Raw genomic sequence first — 16,051 nt, forward strand, 5'->3', positions numbered from 1 at the left:
GTTTGTTTCCTATGATTAAGAGTCTCTTATGGTTTGTCTCCCTCTCTGATTTCATCTTGTTTCATTTTTCCCTCCCTTCCCCTATGCTCCTCTATTTTGTTTCTTAAATTCCACATATGAGTGAAATCATATAATTGTCTTTCTCTGATTGACTTATTTTGCTTAGCGTAATACTTTCTAGTTCCATCCACGTCATTGGAAATGGCAAGATTTCATTTTTTTGATGGCTGAGAAGTATTCCATTGTATATACATCACCTTTTTTTTTAAATGATTTATTTACTGATGAGAGCCAGAGAGAGAGAGGCAGAGGCAGAGGGAGAAGCAGGCTCCCCGCCTAGCAGGGAGCCCAATGCGGGCCTCGATCCCAGGACCCTGGGATCATGACCTGAGCCGAAGGCAGACGCTTAACCGTCTTAGCCACCCAGGCACCCCTATATCACACCTTCTTTATCCATTCATCTGTTGATGGACATCTGCATGCTTTCTGTAGTTGGCTATTGTGGACAATGATACTATAAACACTGGGGTTCAGGGAGGCACAGAATTTGTATCTCCTTATCCATATGACGGTCTTTCTCCCTCTGATGTTTCTCCCTGAATAAATGTGTGCCTTCATGGAGTGTAAAGCAAAGGGAACCCATCAGCCAGCCCAATCCTTTGCATCAACCCTGGTGATGCACAGGGTGATAGGAACGTCAGCCAAGTTGCTCTCACATCCCTACCTGTGGGCATGGCACCCCACTCTCACCTGTCCTTAGACCTATGAAAAAGAGGCATGTAGGATCTTTATGTTTCCCCCAATGAATCTGTCCTGGTTCTTAGTGATCACCATGTCCTTTTCTGAGGACTCACAAATCATCTGTCTCATCACTTTAGAGTATTACCATGTTTCAAAACCAAGCTTGCACATCTGTAGATCATGGGATACATGTTTCTCCCCATGTTGAGAAACTGGAATACTATTTTTCTAGCTCCATTGCCTCAGTACCTTTTCTATTCTCCCTGATTCCTTAAAGATTACTGACAGGGACTCTTAGATTACATCTGCAAAGTCTCTCCATACTCTGGGATGTAATTTGTTTAGGCCTAGAGACTTGAACTCATTTAAAACAGCGAGTTGGTCTCCTGCTATCACCTTACTTATCTCATACTTCAGTTTCTTTTAAACTACATTTATTCAGCTCTCCTGAGTCTAAAGATCATTCTCTTTGATACAGAAGATGGAAATACAATAGAAGTTGTGATATATGACTTTCTCTTTGTTGTTTGTTAATGTTGTATCATCTGCCCCAAGCAGTGAAGTAATGTTTTTTAGGTTCATCTTTTTTACTTTGATTGTAGCTGATTAGGAGTGAGTGTGTTTCTGAGTTTGTGGATGAAAGGCTTAACCATATTTCTCATAAGCATATTTCACAACAGTTCCTATTATGTCCTTTCAGTTCAATATTCCTATGTACATTTTACCTTGTTTTAGAATGCAGTTATTAACAAAGGCTCTGGAACCATACAACCAGGGGCAAATCTTGGCTGTTCCACTTACTCTAGCAGTAAGACCATGGGCAGATCAGTTTACCTGTCTGCATATGAGTTGCTTCTCTGTAAAATGGAGATAATGCTTACCTCGTAGAATGTAAGAGTAAACAATTTAAATTTCTTTTCTTTTTTTTTTTAAAGATTTTATTTATTTATTTGAGAGAGAGAGAGCGCATGTAAGCAGGGGTAGGGGTTGGGGAGGAGAGGGACAAGCAGACTCTGTGCTGAGTGCAGAGCCTGAAGTGGGGCTCGATCTCACTACCCTGAGATCATGACCTGAACCGAAATCAAGAGTCAGATACTTAACCAACTGAGCCACCCCAGCACCCTGAGAGTAAACAATTTAATAAACACAAAGGGCTTAGAATAGTGTCTGGCATATAGTATGTACTTATTGCCCCCACCACCATCATCATTTTTAATGTATTCCTATCATCTTTCAACTATATTTTAAAAATTCTGACCTCATCAGAGAGTTTCCTGGTGAGCCACAGTTTGTCCTTTGGTTAGGGCACATTCAATCCAATTTTTCATATCTTGTATCTCTGTGTATCTAGTGTCAAACAGTGAGACTTGGTATAAACAACAAGAATGTGAGACTCTCAAAGACCATGAATCAAAAAAGAATGATTAAATACATTTAGTGTATTCATGGTGGTAGCAAAGTGAATGGACACATTTTTATAAAGACCCTCACTTGAGTCTGGTTTGAAATAAAAAAGGACTTTCTTAGAATCCAAGAGATTCCAAGTAACCTGTGCACCCATTTCCAAGCCTTCTAGCCTAGTTTGAACGATAAAGGAAAACATCCCAGATGATGCCAAAAAAATCCATAATAAATCATGGGAATCATAAAATATTGTTTCATAGCAGTATGGAAAGGCAAATTTGCAATCACCAAGGGAACCTTGAGCCTATCAGATCTTTGGGCCATATTAGGATCCTTGGAATCTTTGATAGAATTTGGTTGCTATCCAGAAGGATTCTTCATCCCCCTGCCTTTATGTTTTCATAATGGATTTCCTTTGGCATAACAGTCATTACATTCTTGGCCTTCTCTGACTGGAGAAGAACTAAACATACTTAAATCTTGGAGCTCTCCTTTCTACAGGATACTGATATGTGTTGGAAACTTACAGAAGCAGGGTGGGGAAGGTCCTACAGTAGTGTAGGGATGACTGTGATTGGTGGATAAATCTGCCCAATTGAGAAACAGTGTTAGCAAGTCTTTTTGTGCCCAGACCTCAAGCCAAATTCTCTAGTTAGTTTTATCAGTAATAATAAAACTGATGTTTTGATTTCTATTCATCTCCTGTGTCTTGTTTCTCAATAGATTTTTAACTTCAGAAGGGGTGAGAGGGATATTATTGATTCTCTCATACATCAAACAAGGAAAACAAGAAGAGTGAAGATAAGCAATATTCATTAGCTCCTCTCTTTACATGTAACCAAGATGTGAACCAAGACAGTCTTTAGGCAAACTGTACAAAAATGACCTGATTGACTTCCTCCTGGGAAAATCTGCCCTTATTTCTATCTTTCTTCATGGTCAAACAAATAAACAAATCTAGAAACCTATGATGAAGAAAATCAGCTATGGGCAGCAGCGAGGCAGAGGGAGAAGCTAGGTTGAATTGATTGGAAGATGACTCTCACGATTAGGGTGGGCCTCCTATTATTTAGAAAGGAAGTAGCAGAGTGTCACTGTCCTGGGACAAATGGAAAGTCTGAACAAGACCAAGAGCATAGGTAATGTAGATGCACAGAAACTTAGATTAGAATTTTCTTAAAATAGTTGTCTTGTACGACAATCCATGCAGTGCCTAGCTACATTTTTAGTCCCCCCCCACCTCCCTTAACAAATACACACCAAATTTTATTCTTGCTGAGCTAGAGAGAGCTAAGGAGTCAACTAGAGGTAGAAAGAAAGTAAAATGTGGCCTGGATGTACGGGAGATGGGATATGGATGTTGAGAACTGAAAAAGTTGGACCAGGTTTAAAAACTAATGAGTATGGGGCACCTGGGTGGCTCCGTTGGTTGGGCATCTGTCTTCGGCTGAGGTCATGATCGCTGGACCCTGGGATTGAGCCCTACATCGGGCTCCCTGCCAAGCAGGGAGCCTGCTTCTCCCTCTGCCCCCTGCTCATGCTCTCTCTTGCTATCTCTCTCTCTCTCTCAAAAAAACAAGACAAAATAAAACAAAAACCCCAAACAAAAAACTAATGAGCATGATTGAAACAGATTGACCAGAAAAGAAGACCCTGGATATGCTAGGCAAAACCTTCCAGGGGTAGAAAGAAATGAGCAGAGGAGAAATTAGAGTTCCCAAGGTGAAGGACCAAGGAGAACTCTGATGAACCACAAAGTTAATGCCAGGAAAGCTTTTAGATAGTGAAGATTCTTTGGAATTCAGATGGAAGATTGGTTTTCCTAGGGGCCAAATACCAGAGTAGAATCTAAATCCAAAATTCGTGAAATACTTACCGATCAGTTGCTATATGCTTATCATAGTACTGGGCACTGGTGAATGAATGGTGAGCCAATGTGACCTACTCTTGCTCATATGGGGTTTACCCCCCAGGGGGAGCGAGAGCCAATTAAAAAGAAAAAGTTGCAAGTGCTACGTGGTGCAGGATGCCATGGCAACACAGAGGCTGTACTTGACCTCGGAGCTGGGAGATAGGTCAGGGAAATCTTTATGGAGAAAGTTCCGTCTAAGCTGAGACCTGAAGGACAAATCAGAGTTAGGCAATCAAGGAAGAACATTGCAAACAGAATGAAGAGGATGTGACAGGGCCTGGGGGGATGGGCAGGAAAAAACTAGGCAACTGCAAATGGGTTGACACCGCACCCCAGGTACCTTTTTTGTACGTAATCACTTTGCCTGAAGTTTGAGTCTGAAGAAGAAATGAAAATGGGCCTTAGCAAGGTCATCAGGAGAGAATGTCCCTTGGTGTCTGTTCCTTGGGGTGTAAGGGATGGAGCAATAAAAAATGACATGGGGGGGGGGCTCCAGGTGAGTGGAATGGGTATCGTGAGATGCTCTGTATGCTGAGGCAATGGGCAGAGGGACAGCATGCTACCAAGTCCAGAAGAAAAGAATAATGCTGCATAAGAAAGTGGACCTTGTGCATAGCGAGGGGGAAAAAAAAGACAATTTAGTTTTATATGTTACATTTTAATAATAGTCATTTGTAACTGCATAATGAAATTTGTGAACAAAAGTTCATTTCCAGAAGAGTAATCTCTAACTGATATGCAATGCCTCAGTGGGATTTGGCCAGGTTTTAATTTTAGCTTGAATAAATAATGTAAGATACTAGGCTGGGAGAGATAAAAGGAAATCTCTACACTTTCATCTCTCCAGGATGGAAATAATAACTACTTTATTTCAAAACAAGTTTCCAATTAGTTTCTGTGAAATACTATTATCCTCTTTTTCCAGATACTGTAGCTCATTTTGAAACTTAATTTTGATAATATATAAACATTTTTAAAACTTACTCTACAGGAATGACAGTTATATTTGGAGAGACGAATGCTGTTGGGCTATAACTATATTATTTGGGACTGTTCTAAATAATAGTAAAAATAATGAAAAAGAATTAGTCAAAGTGTAATCTCTTTCATGGCCATTCATGACCTGGCATGGACTTATCTTTAGGCCATTTCCTTTAAAATTGTTCAGTGGACTTTTTTTTTCCTTCAAGACTAGTAATGCTTCACTTAAGGTTATAAACTCTCTTATCCCCATTTAAAGAGCTGGTATTATTTATTTATTTATTTATTTAATTAAATTTTTTAAAAGATTTTGTTTATTCATTTGACAGAGAGAGACACAGCGAGAGAGGGAACACAAGCAGGGGGAGTGGGAGAGGGAGAAGCAGGCTTCCCGTGCAGCCGGGAGCCCGATGCGGGGCTCAATCCCAGGACCCTGGGATCATGACCTGAGCCGAAGGCAGACGCTTAACGACTGAGCCACCCAGGCGCCCCTGTGGTGGCTGGTATTATTTAAATAGCCAATGAGCCCATTCAGTAAACACTTGAGTACTAACTATGAACCAGACACTGGGCTAGGTGCTGGGGCTTGTGTAGTGAATCATGTAGCTATGACATTTGCTTTTGAGGTGCTTAGTTTAGGGGTAGCTGAGAAAGTCTGAGGACTCCTTGGGGGAGAGATCTTACAGAAATGAAGACCCACATTTTAATTTGTATCTTAAGTCAGGACTTGGCCATTATCTATAAATCATTCCAGATGGATAAACTGAGGCACGGATTATTCAGGCTCAACCCGTTAGTCATAAAGTGGTGATTTCAGTTGAAAAGTTGGTCCCCTGATGAGTTCTTCACTCCCCAGGCCAAGCTCACTTTCCTACAGTTGCAGTGTTCTCTTCACTCTGTTTTTCTTCCCTCGAAGCAGAAAGACAGACTGGTGATGCTGTTTTTCAGATGAAGAAAACAAGGCAGGGGAGTTTACCCAAGGCCACTTATCACTTTTATGGAGGAGCCAGCATCACAATTCCTACCCTTTGAGTTTCCAGGCCGTTGCCTAGCTACCAAACCTCCCTGCCTCTTCCACTGCACAGCAGCCGGGCAGGCACTTAATAATCATAATTGATGGTGCTGGCTAAAAGGGAGAGCTCGGAGTAATTCTGGGGAGTTTGTTTTCACATACCAATGAATTTTGTTCTTCTTGTGGTCAATAACCTATACCTGTTTGTTTTAGATAGCATCCCTGTCTTGGTCCACAAAGAAGCTTTCTTATCTACATTGATGATTTCACTTTCCTCTCTTTCTCAACTGTTCTTTCTGGGGGAATCCAGTTGCTCTTTACAGGTATCACACACTTAAAAAAAAGTCTATCTTAAAAAAACAATGTCTGGCTTCCCACAGAAGAGTCTCACTATAGCAGTTTTAAGGGATAGAATGCAGTTTGGTGAAAGTTACATAAATTCCATCAGAAAGTAACACTTCTTAAAGTGTTAGCTCCATTAATTATTTAACTGTGTTAAAAATATTTGAGCACTTATTTGTTCCAGATACTAGTGGGAATAAAAAGATAAATTTGTTTATCCTTTCAAGTGTGTTTTATTGATTGCCTGACATGTGGCAAAGACCATGCTAATGCTAGGGATTCTGTAGTTTTCCTTATGTTGCGAATAGTCCAGGTGGAGTCAGACAATCTGTGAAATGATCACACAGGTAGGCAACTGCAACTTTCATATGTGCCTCAAAGGAGAAGCACATGATGCTGAGAGTGCCCATTATGGTGGCTTTCACAGTCAGGGAAAGCTTATTAGGGAAAGTGATGCTTGAGTTGGGTTCTGATGAACAGTAGAGGGAACTAGACAAATAGGAAGGAAAGAGCATTTCAGGCAGAGGAAACAACATGTTCAAAGGCCCTGTGGTGGGTGGGAACATGTGCAGTCCAGGAGCCACAAGACTAGCATGACTGGAATGAAATAAGAGGTCAGGAGGAAGCGGGAAAGGCAGGTAGAGGCCAGACCGTACACGGTATCAGACCTGTACTATATTATCTCATGGCCTTAGTCTGATTTCAGCCAAGGCTATAATGGACAGTGCCATCAGCTCCCACCAAATTTGTGCTGACCTCATTCTAAGTGTGCTTGGGGCTTCTCTGGTTCCCAGGCCTGGGGCGCTTATAGGAGACCACTGACAGTCACATGCGAGCCGCTCAGAAGTGCCAGGGAGTTAGTATCCATAGGCAACTTCCAATTATTGGTAGATGAAAGTTGACTGGTGAATGCTTCTCCCCTTTGTCTCTGGCGGATGGTTCTGAAATGCATTCCCCACGGTCCCTCAGAAGTCCCTATTGGATTAATACAGTTGCTCACAGTGATGGTCAACTTGCTCATTCATTTCCTCCCTCCCCGCTTCACTCACTTTCCCTAATCCAAGACTCCTATTCCTTGGGGTCACTTCCCAAATGAAACAGTACAAGCAAGCTTTTATATTCTGCTGCTTGTGGGGAGGCCAGATATGAGATACCATGTTAAGGAGCTTGGAATTTTGTCTTTGTCTTAAAAGCAATGGAAAATGATTGTTTTAAATAGGGTGGTGAATTAGCACTTTTGCACTTCAAAGAGATCATTTTGACTGCGGTGTGGAAAATGGATTGCAGGAAGGCAAGGGTAGGTGAGGATAGAACAGTCCATGGGCTGTAGTAGTCTAGGCAAACATAGCAGGAGCAATGAAGATGGAGAGAAGTAGGTTTGAAATATATTTAGGGTTCTAATTGACAGGACTTGGTGACAGATTGGCTATGGCAAGTGAGGGATAAGGAAATATTTGAAATGACTCCTAGGTGTCGGACTTGCTTAGCTGAATGGATGATGATGCCGTTCACTGAGCTGGGGGACTCTGGAAGTTCGGGTGTAGGGGAAGGAGTCTCAGTTAAGGTTCTTCATGAATATAAACTGGCTTAAACCAAAGGGGAATTAGTCGACTAACAGAAATGAGAAAAAAAAAAAGGCTAAACTGGCTTTAGGCATGACTCGTTTAGGGGCCAAACAGTGTGATAAGGATCAGTCTCTGAGCTCTACTTCTCTTGGGTACCTTTGGCTGCTTAGGGAAGCAAAATGACCACATTCGCAGACCACTGGGTATAGGAAGAGGGCTTTTGTCTCCAGGGGCCCAGCTAAGGCATCATAGTGACTCATTCGCTCTCACTGGATTATATGCCCACAGGCCAAGAGATACCCTGCTTAGGGGGATGGGATATGTGCCCTGGTTTAGATTAATTGCTGCTTACCCCTGGTTGTGGATGGGGTCATTATCATGGAGACTTAGATTGGCCAAGAGTTGGGGGGGTGAAGTCCTTGAAGTAAATCTGGATGTTGCTGCTGTAGGAAGGGGAAAATGGGTGCTGAGGTGACTAAAAGTTCTCATTCTCAGGGAGAAAGTTCCTGAGTTTTGTTCTGAACAAGTGTTTGAGTTTCCTTTAAGACCTTCAGAAGACAATGGATGGCAGGGACCTGAGGGAATAGATAAAATTAACTAGGAGAGGAATACCTACTGAGAGGAGAAGAGGACCAAGGACCAAGTGTTGAAGGATTCCAACACTGAGTTGGAATTCTTCTAGGTAAAGGGGAATTGATCTGAAAATAGGAGAAGGAATAAGCAAAGAGGTAGGAAGAAATCTTGGAGGACTGACTCATTGAATAAACAGTAAATATGACACATAATAGCTGCCTCCTTGAAATTCACAGTCCAGTAACCAGACTTGAGTTCAAAACCGATGGTGATGTAGAGAGAACTTCGATTTCCACCAAGTTAACTGTTATATCAGAGGCACGGATCCCTGGCACATCCAGCGGGAACACAGAGAAGAGAACGGCTAATTATTCTTGGTGGGGAAAGGGATCATGCGAGAAGAGTCTTGAAAGATGAATAAGATTTTGCCATTTGGAGAAGAAAAAAAGCTCAGGTCCAAGTTCCAACTTACATAAAGGAGTCAGGAAGGAATCAGAGCTAAGGGATGGCAATCTAAACTATGAGAACTTCAGGAAATAAGCAAGGACCAAGTAAGGGTATGTTGGCTAAGGAAGAAAAGCTGGAGGTATCATATAGGTCATGTTTGTGGATGGCTATTTATCTTAGGGCTTGACTGTATCACTCCATCACTTCAAAAACCAACTTGACTGGCCTTTATCCTAGATTGGCCACTTGGTTGACATATGTTGGTTTTTTTGTTTGGCATTAGAAGGACTCTAAATCTAAAAGGTTTTTATGGTGGGTATTGACTAGTTGCTTTCTGTTACTTCTAAAGTGAGGACAGGAATAAATGATTACATTTCTGCAAAGGCAATTTAAGTTAGACATTAGGAAGTGTTTTCTTATCAGTGACATTTATTTTACTTGTCTGCATCAGCCTTACAATTTATAGACTCAGTCAGACAATGATAATAACAGCCAAAGAAAGAAGGCTGTACAATAAACAAGCAAGCAAGCAAGCAAACAAACAAACAAAAAACGAGTAAGTAAAATTGTTAAGTTTATTGGGGATGGGAGTGTTAAGGAAATTACATCTGGAGCAATCACATAACATTTCCAACTAGCTAAGGACATGTTTCTGAAGGAATTATGATTTAGGGATCTGATTAGCTAGAAGGGTTTAGAGCACACTTTCCAGGCATTCCAGGCAGGGGGTAGCTGTGATAGGCACATTAATGGCCCCCCAAAGATGTCCATGTCCTCCTTCCTACAACCTGTGAATATATTTCATTACATGGCAAGGAAGAATTTAGTTTGCAGATGAAATTAAGGTTGTTAATCAGCTGACTTTAAGATACAGAGGTTTTCTGGATTATCCTGCTGGGTCTCATTTTAAAGCATAAGGGTTCTTTAAAATAGAGGAAGGCAGAAGAGGAAGTCAGAGAAAGATCTGAAGATGCTATGCTGCTGGTTTTGAAGATGGAGGTAGGGGCTATGAACCAAGGAATGTGGGCAGCCTCTAGAAGCTGGAAAAGGGAAGGAAGCAGATTTTCCCCTAGAGCCTCCAAAAAAGAAGTGTCCAGCTCTGTCGGCACCTTGATTGTAGCCCAGCAGATGGGATAGGTGGGAGCCACCCTCTTTGTAGTTCTTTGATGGAAAAGGGGCAGCGCCATCACTGAAACTTGGTCCAACCTCTTTGCATCTTACAAAGTCAAACAGCTAAAAGAAGTAAAATAAGGCAATGCTTGTGGAATGTACAGTGCACAGCGGTGATGCACGCCTCATTGCAATTACCTGCTTGCTTCTCCTGTTCAGTCATTTCTTTTGAAGGCAGCGGATCTTTGTCTTCCATTTCCGTCTTCTTCAGTTTTGATTTATTTAATTTCTCACTCTTAGCCATATTGGGTTTTTCAGACACGGATGCAGAGGAAGTGGAGCGAGGTGCCTGAGCTAGCGAAGTCTGGTCTGTGCAGTGGCCACCGAGTCTATTTGCGTTGTTTTACGCCAGGTGGCTGAGATGGTCTAATGGATGAGAGACATAGAGTCAGTTTGCTTCTGGGATAAGGATTCAGACCGAAGCTAGTTGGAAATAGGGGAGGCCATGGACTCAAGATGTTATTATTATCTCTTGTTAATTTTTATTTATTCATTTATTTTATTTATTTATTTTTTAAAGATTTTATTTGTTTATTTAATTGACAGAGAGAGAGAGAGAGAGAGAGAGAGAGAGAGAGAGCATGAGGGGGAACACAAGTAGGGAGAGTGGGAGAGGGAGAAGGAGGCTTCCGGCTGAGCAGGGAGCCCGGTGCAAAGCTCGATCCCAGGACCCCAGGATCATGACCTGAGCCGAAGGCAGTCGCTTAACCAACTGAGCCACCCAGGCGCCCCTCTTGTTAATTTTTAAAACCTTTTATTTTGGGATAATATTTTGGGACTTTTAGAAAAGTTGCAAAAATAGTGCAAAAATTCTTACCCTTTCTATAAGTTACCTAAATGATAACATTGTAACACATTTGCTTGATCATTTTCTCTTTCTACATAAATATATATATAAAACATATTACTGCATAAATACAAGTATTCTCTAATATTTCACTCTCTGTGTGTTTATATGTTATGTATACATGTATAATTTTCTTTTTGAACTGTTTGAGAGTAAATTAAAGATATGGTGTCCCCCTTTTCCCCAAATACTTCATTGTGTGAGTCTTGAAAAAATAACCATCATACAGTGATCAAAATCAAGACATTAAAAATGACACAACACTATTAGCCAATCTAAGAGCTTATTTAAATGTTGCCATTTGCCCCATTAATGTCCTTCACAGCAAAGAGAATATTTTTTTCAGATCCAGAATCTGACCCAGGATCAGATGTTGCATTCGGATCCCATATCATTTGTCTCCTTTCATCTGGAGCAGTAATTCAGTCTGTCTCTGTATTTCATGATTTCCACATTTTTAAAGAGTATAGGCCAGTCATTTTGTAGATTCTCCCTCGGTATGGGTTTATGTAATGCTCTTGTGTGATTAAGATTCAGGTTATGCATTTTTGGCAGGAGTACTCAGTAATGGTACCATGTCCTTCTCTGTGCATCATATCAGGAAGTACTTTCTTTCTTTCTTTTTTTTTTTTTTTTAGTGTTACGATCATCTTTTATGTTTCACGTTGGCATGGGATTTTACAATTTACAAAATATGTTTGCAAACATGGCCTCCATCGAATCCCCGCAAATATCCCCTGAGGTAAGACTTGTTATTCTGTCTGTGCAGGTAGGAAACAGTCCCTCAGATGCTGAGCCTTTCCGACCCAGGTCTGCAATTTAGCAACAACCAGGGCACCATTTTAGCAGTTGTCTTTGAGGATTTAATGGAAGCCCTGTTTACAAGTTTCTTTTCTTTCTTTCTTTCTTTCTCTCTCTTTCTTTCTTTCTTTTTCTTTCTTTTTCTCTTTTTCTTTCTTTCTTTTTCTTTTTCTTTCTTTCTTTCTCTTTTTAATTTTTTTATTGTTATGTTAATCACCATATATTACATAATTTGTTTTGGTGTAGTGTTCCATGATTCATTGTTTGTTCATAACACCCAGTGCTCCATGCAGAATGTGCCCTCTTTAATACCCATCACCAGGCTAACCCATCCCCCTACCCTCCTCCCCTCTAGAAACCTCAGTTTGTTTTTCAGAGTCCATCATCTCTCCTGGTTCGTCTCCCCCTCTGACTTACTCCCCTTCATTCTTCCTCTCCTGCTATCTTCTTTTTCTTTTTCTTTTTTTAAATATGTTGCGTTATTTGTTTCAGAAGTACAGATCTGTGATTCAACAGTCTTACACAATTCACAGCGCTCACCGTAGCACATATCTTCCCCAATGTCTATCACCCAGCCACCCCATCCCTCCCACCCCCGACCACTCCAGCAACCCTCAGTTTGTTCCTGAGATTAAGAATCAGGAAGTACTTTCTTAAGATAATGTTTGCCAGGTTACTTCACTGTAAAGTTACTATCGTTCTCTTTATATTTAATAAGTATCTTGTGGGGAGATATTTGAGACAATACAAATATCTTGTTTCTCAAAATACTTTCACTCACCAATTTTAGCATCCATGATTCTTGTCTAAAACATGTAATTCTATGGTGGCTGCCATTTAGAGTTTCCAATTATTTAAAATTTAAATCTGTGTCTCTAAGAGGTGGGGATTTTTAAAACATAACCCCAATACCTTCATCTCATCTAAAAGCAAATTAATAGTAATTCCTTAATTACAAATTTTAAAGGCTTTTATTTTGAGATAATTTTAGACGTACAGAAGAATTTCAAAAGCAGTATAGAGGGTTACTGTATACCAGTGATTTTCTGTTAAATCTGTAGATCATATTGGGAAGAACTGGCAATTTAATAATGCTGTGTCTTCCATCTATGAATGTGATTATTTGGATCTTCCTTGTTTTTTTTTTTTTCTTTAGTGTTTTGTAGTTTTCATCATACAGATCTTGCATATATTCTGTTCTATATATAACATGAATGACATATATGAAATTAAATTTCATTTTTGGAGGACTATTATAAATGGTATTTAAAAAAAAAAACTTGAATTCTAATTTGTCATTGCCAGTATGCAGAATTGACTCTGTATCCTGCAAAGGTGCTTAACTCATATACTAGTTCTAGGAGGTATTTTTTGGTGTATATTTTGTGATTTTCTACATAGACAATCATGTCATAATATGAATGGAGACCATTTTCTTTCTTCTTCTCCAATTTGTAAGCCTTTGATTTTCTTTTGTTGTTTTATTGTGTTGCCTGGAATGTGCCCAGTATGATGCATCCAGTTGGTGTTGAATAGGAGTGGTGAGAGAGGACATCCCTTGCTTCATCTCAATGGGAAAGCATTCAGTTTTTTGCCATTAAGCATGATGGTTTTCCTTCTTTATTTTTTTCTGTTACCATTGTGATTTATGTTGATTGATTTTCAGATCAGTATTCCTGGGATAAACCCTCCTTGGTTGTGAGGTACTATTCTTTTTGTATAATGTTTAATTTGATTTGCTAATATTATATTACCTATTCTCACTGAACTCTCTCACAGGGTGTCCATCCAGTGGCATTTACCTCAGATAAATGAATGGCCACATTTCTTCTCTCCTTACAGGTATCTGCCCCTTCTTGTGTTTTGGACCAGTTGGTTGCCCTGAGACCTCATTTTCCAATGGGTTTGAAAAAAAATCATGAATCTGTAGTTTGTCTGGCTTTTTTTTCTTTTGGTATTTGCTGTTGTAAGTGTGAGAATTATGTTCTATGCAGCTCTTTATCCCTGAGTGGAAACTAGAGGCTCCACAAGTGTTTTCTCAAAATTGTTTGTTTGAGTCAGAATCCAAATCAGATTTGTGTATGTCCCTTAAGTCTCTTTCGGTGTATATTTTCTTCCTCTTTTTCTGTCTTTTTGTTTTCACTTGCTATTTTTTTCTGTTATTGTTGTCAAAGATACTGGGTTGTCTATCTTATAATGTTTCCCACAGCCTGAATTTTACTGATTGCATCCCTGTGGTATGGCTTAATATGGTCCCCTGTCTACTGTTTTTCTTGTCAGTTTTGAGGCTTCATTAGAATCAGGTTTATTTTTCCTTGAAAATCCATAATCTGGATATTTTGTGTGTGTGTGTGTGTGTGTGTGTGTGTGTGTGTGTGTGATTTACCAGCTGCTGATGTTCAGTGCCTACCTTTATTAATTCACTAAGGCTTTTATTTTATTTTTTTAAAGATTTTATTTATTTATTTGTTGGAGAGAGAGAGAGAGAGCGAGCACACACATGCACAAGCAGGGGGAGTGGCAGACGGAGGGAGAGGGAGAAGCAGGCTCTCCACTGAGCAAAGAGCCCAATGGGGAACTTCATCCCAGGACCCTGGGATCATGACCTGAGCCAAAGGCAGACGCTTAACCAACTGAACCACCCAGACATCCCTCATTAGGACTTTTTTTTTTTTTAAGATTTTATTTGTTTATTTGACAGAGTGAGAGAGGGAACACAAGCAGGGGGAGTGGGAGAGGGAGAAGCAGGCTTCCCACTGAGCAGGGAGGACCCTGGGATCATGACCTGAGCCAAAGACAGACGCTTTAAAGACTGAGCCACCCAGGTGCCCCTAAAAAGCCTTTTTTTTTTAACTGTAATGAAGATTACAGTAAAAAAATCTGTAATGAAAATTCTGTAATGAAGATAAAGAAAATGAGGCTCAGAGAGGTTAAGTGACTTTCCTAGGTCAGTATAGCAGGTTAGTAAAAGTTGTAGCCAAGCTTGGAACCTGTGTTTTAGGAATGCAAGCCCTTTTTGCTTTCTATAAGCATATTGCCTTTCTAGACGTTGCATTATTAAGCAATAGGAGGATCAGTTTTCCATCCCTAGGTACATGAGACATATTCATCTCTTTTAGGAAGATTGAATTCTATTTTGCTTAGAGGCATAGGACCATACCAAATGATTATTCAAAAAAAATTTTCCCTCAAGTTCTGGGTTACATTCCTTTTTATGGATACAATTAAATTTTTTTTTCATGCTAATTCTAGTCTCTAGAATGGTGTCTAAACTCAACTCTGAATCCTGAGCACATTTGGGCTTTTGCTTGCTCCTCCAATGCTATGGAATAAAAGACAACAAAACAAACAGATGGAGATTAAGTACTACAAAGCAATTTGTTTTTTATACTGCATTTAAGACTTGCTACTAAAATTTCTCTTCAGCTTGGAAAGAGAGAGAGAGGAAGGAGAGAGAGGAGGGATAATGTTGTGATTGGTTTTTATCTACCACCTAAATTTTTCATGAGTTTGTATCTAAGGTGATATAGCATCTCTCTTGGGGGGCAAGCAATTTCATGAATTATTGGTTAGAGTTTTGTGGAGACAACTGAAGAAAAAGACATTTTTAACTCTATAAAAAATAGATTTATCATGTTCAAATCAACCAAGGACAGACATCTATCTTGACCCAAGCATTCACTTTTCAACACAAGTGAATGTACTCATGTAACCATCCTATATCATCTGATGCATGACTGTGATGTTCCTGAGCTTATTTTCCAAAAGAGGACAGAGCTTCCCACTCTGCAAGTATTTCCTGAAATCTCTATAATTTATTAAATCTATAATAATGATTATTATTGAAGCAACTTTCAATCTATTTCAAATCCAATTTTTTTTAAAAAGATTTTATTTATTTGAGAGAGTGAGTGAGAGAGAGAGTGTGAGAGGGGAGAGGGTCAGAGGGAGAAGCAGAGTCAGGGAGCCTGATATGGAACTTGATCCTGGGACTCCGGGATCATGACCTGAGCCGAAGGCAGTTGCTCAACCGACTGAGCCACCCAGGTGCCCCTCAAATCCAATTTTTGAATTAAGGAAGGATGAATTTGGCTTTACCTTTTAACCACAGGGTTCTAAGAACCCCCAAGCAGAGGGAAGGCTCTGCCCCCTCTGCTTTTCCCACCTAGAGTCAGAAACTCTTAAGTGCGAATGGACATTTTGGCCTGTGTTGGGGCAAATGGAGGTATTGGGATCATACTGGACATAGGAGAAAA

At 40.1% G+C, this 16,051-nt stretch overlaps 1 long non-coding RNA gene across 1 annotated transcript in view; it reads left to right on the plus strand.

Annotated features, from left to right (window-relative positions):
* Nucleotides 1-11,718, plus strand: part of LOC114198898 (uncharacterized) — a 31,974-nt gene extending 20,256 nt beyond the window's left edge. The window contains exon 3 of the long non-coding RNA XR_003607208.1: nucleotides 11,633-11,718. This is a non-coding gene — a long non-coding RNA (uncharacterized LOC114198898). The remainder of the gene's footprint in view (nucleotides 1-11,632) is intronic.
* Nucleotides 11,719-16,051: the final 4,333 nt, after the last annotated feature.

This window comes from Eumetopias jubatus, unplaced genomic scaffold (assembly GCF_037043125.1).
Source record: "Eumetopias jubatus isolate StellerSeaLion01/CBP00866 unplaced genomic scaffold, mEumJub1_p1.0 scaffold_10, whole genome shotgun sequence".
NCBI classification, from domain to species: Eukaryota; Metazoa; Chordata; class Mammalia; order Carnivora; family Otariidae; genus Eumetopias; species Eumetopias jubatus.